Source organism: Schistocerca piceifrons, chromosome 3 (assembly GCF_021461385.2).
Source record: "Schistocerca piceifrons isolate TAMUIC-IGC-003096 chromosome 3, iqSchPice1.1, whole genome shotgun sequence".
Classification (NCBI taxonomy): Eukaryota; Metazoa; Arthropoda; class Insecta; order Orthoptera; family Acrididae; genus Schistocerca; species Schistocerca piceifrons.
The window spans coordinates 769499172-769502340 of record NC_060140.1 but is presented as its reverse complement, the minus strand read 5'-3'; the positions used below and the strand labels follow the sequence as shown (position 1 = coordinate 769502340).

The following is a 3169-nucleotide window of genomic DNA, read 5'->3' as shown; positions in this document are numbered from 1 at the left end:
GAAAATATTTATTACCTATAGACTCAACCCACTACCCTCGGATCAGTGGACTGTACTCTTCCCTATGCGCTAACAGCTTCCTAGAAACCACGCTGACATAAGTAGCTCATGCTTTGTCCAACCCGCATAAAAAATGCAATATTTTTTCTAAATGCTCGGCCATCTGGAGCTGACGATTCTGTCACTTTCATTCCTGGACAGACCCTGCATATATAATACATTAGGGAAATCGGTGATGACGAGTACGGCGGTCACCTTGTCACTGACGCAAGTTGCCGCAGGCTTTTCTGCATTTTTTAAGGTCTGCAGAGACGTTTATACGAACCAGCAGAACAAAGTCGTCGTGTGAACGGCTGACCCTATGAAAAATAACTTCAAAGGCTAGGAGGCATCTGATCTGCAAATCTCTATTAAGATTTCCGTGAGCCTGAAGATCAGAGAGACTGTTAATATAACAATTACAGATACCTGTAGAAAACGCAAATCTGTGCAAATTTTTAACTTGCTACTGAAATCAAAATACAGAAAACAAAACACACTTCAGCCAATACGGAAAAGGTACTACCGAAACCAAATAAAAAACTCGTGTGTAATAAATATTTTAATGTAATCAAGGGGTAGAGATTATCTGGGGAGATTTGAAATGTTGAATGCCTACTTATGTCATGGTTGAGTGATTTAGAGCAGGAGTCTCCAAACTACAGCCCGCAGGGGCCGGTAAACCGGCCCGCGTTAGCTGGCCGGACTTCCCCGGTATCCGGCCCGCCAAATATTTGAGGTGGTACCTATACTGCCAATAATTGAGTTTCGAGGCCTATCGCGACCAATACACCGCGACCTTCGCTCTGCTACTCGCTACAAGACTACATAACTAAACTTATTGTTGCGCCACTTGAAATAACAATGCGTTGACATACTCCACCTCTGTTACGTCTTGCAGTAATATTGTTGCTAACAATGATTTTGAGATTTCGTTAACTTTGTAGGACGCTTTCGTGAAGAATGTGCAGTGACATACTTTTTTGTCGGTGAAATTAGCCAGAATAAAATACGCCAGAATTTCAGTCACATACGTCCACCAATCAAAATTATGTAATTAAATAAAAATCGTAGTTCGTTTCAGTGCTAGCTATTCCCACAACCTTAGATTTTTGCGATTTCATCTTTCCTTTAGCTTTACATTACGGTGATCATGGAGTGCTAGGATGCTTTAATCCCACTGGGTAGATGTTGGCCCTTATGACTTCGTGGAGGAGTCAATGTGGCCCGCGGACTAAAAGGCTTGGAGACCCCTGATTTAGAGCATTGGATTGTGACTAGCTAGGACGGTATGATATATGGCCGATTGACAATGTAGAAACTTGGTCTAATTTGAACAGACCAAATTTGGAACATTTTCATCTCCACAGGAACTGTAGAATTTATGACACACTACACTGACAGTAAATATAGTCTGCAAAGAGCAGAAATAACGAGTAAAGGAACAATCTAAAGTGTCTTAAGACAACACGGCTACCTGTCAGAGGCTAAAAGGGGAACGAGTGCGATTTATATCACCAGACAAGTAGCATCGAGGATTCACAGTATACAGGCGGAAGAACAAAACGAACCGATACACTTAGAAACCGACAGCGTATTTCCGAGTGACGGAAAGTGTGCCGAACGGGAAGAACGAAAAGAACAAAAAAATTCAGTGCATAGTAAACAGGCTACACAAAAACACAAGTAAGCGACCAGAAAGAAAACGATGAAAAGATTCACGATCTGAGATCAAGCTTGATACAAAGGAAAGGCGAAAAAGGAGCACAGGCCTCCGTGACGGAGGAGGAAAAACAGAGGAGGAAATACGGCGACACATACAGATGGAGCCGGTCGGGCCTCGGCGAGCAAAAAAGTGCAAACAGCAGACGTGACTCCACTGGAAACACCCCGGAGGTGGGCTGCAGACTGCGGCGATTAAATAAGTAAATTATGTGTCTGGATTTTAGAGCTGCAATTGCGAATGTTAATAGAATTCAGTAAGTAAAGGAGCCACAGACCTTCGAAGCCTTTACGTATGCAGCAGACCTTGACGTAATTGTATTACAAGACTTAGTTATCGTGAACTTGCAAGCATCGAACACAGTGACTTTCTAGGAGGCAGCCAGCATGGAATCCTCAAATACCTGTCACGTGAAACCCAATTTGGGTACTGCTGCTGTCATTATGAAAGAAATGGACCAAGAAAATCAGGTAGATGCACTATTTTCACGCCACGACCTTAGCGAGGCTCTTCAAGTGGTGGGTAATTAACAGTCAGCAATATTCGTTGCAGAATCCGGATTCATTTACAATGACTGATTCACTGGTAAACTCGTTATCGCAATATCAGTTTTATATCCAAGAACATAATAGACAGATTCCTGACTTGGTGAGAGTACGACACTTTTGTGAGAATTTCCTTATCAAGATGGATTTTCTTCATCCTAGAGGAGGTTCAGTGCAACACAAATGAATAAATTCCAGGATGGGAAACCTCTGTGGACAAAAGAGAATTGGCAGGTTAGCTTAGGTTAGTGGTGTTTAACGTCCCGTCGACAACGAGGTCATTAGAGACGGAGCGCAAGCTCGGGTTAGGGAAGGATGGGGAAGGATATCGGCCGTGCACTTTCAAAGGAACCATCCCGGCATTTGCCTGAAACGATTTAGGGAAATCACGGAAAACCTAAATCAGGATGGCTGGAGACGGGATTGAACCGTCGTCCTCCCGAATGCGAGTCCAGTGTGCTAACCACTGCACCACCTCGCTCGGTAATTGGCAGTCCTTGACTACTATACACCCCTGCGTTTGTTACTAGCCCCTCGTAAGCGTACTGGTGTGCGGACGTTCTTAAGTCATAAAACCTTTGGACCATTGGCTGCAATACGTCGTCTCTGCCTCTCACTCCATATACTCCCGACACCTGGCGCTTTGAGCCATATTAAAGTTTGACTGTCCATGAAATTGAGTAGAAGATAGAAATATCGATTTCATATATAGGAGAAGCCAAAATCATAGAGATACCAGAAACACATACAGGCCTAATGCGGTGTAGGAAAACCGTTGGCATTTAAAATAGCTTCCAGTACTTTCGGAATGAAAAAGTACATGACCTGTGTAGGTTTCACGGAACCTTTACGATCCTTCCGG

At 43.5% G+C, this 3169-nt stretch overlaps 1 non-coding gene across 1 annotated transcript; it reads right to left on the bottom strand.

The window, feature by feature from the left end:
* Positions 1-2715: 2715 nt before the first annotated feature.
* Positions 2716-2788, bottom strand: Trnaa-cgc. Its single transcript has one exon. It is a non-coding gene; the product is annotated as a tRNA-Ala (tRNA).
* Positions 2789-3169: the final 381 nt, after the last annotated feature.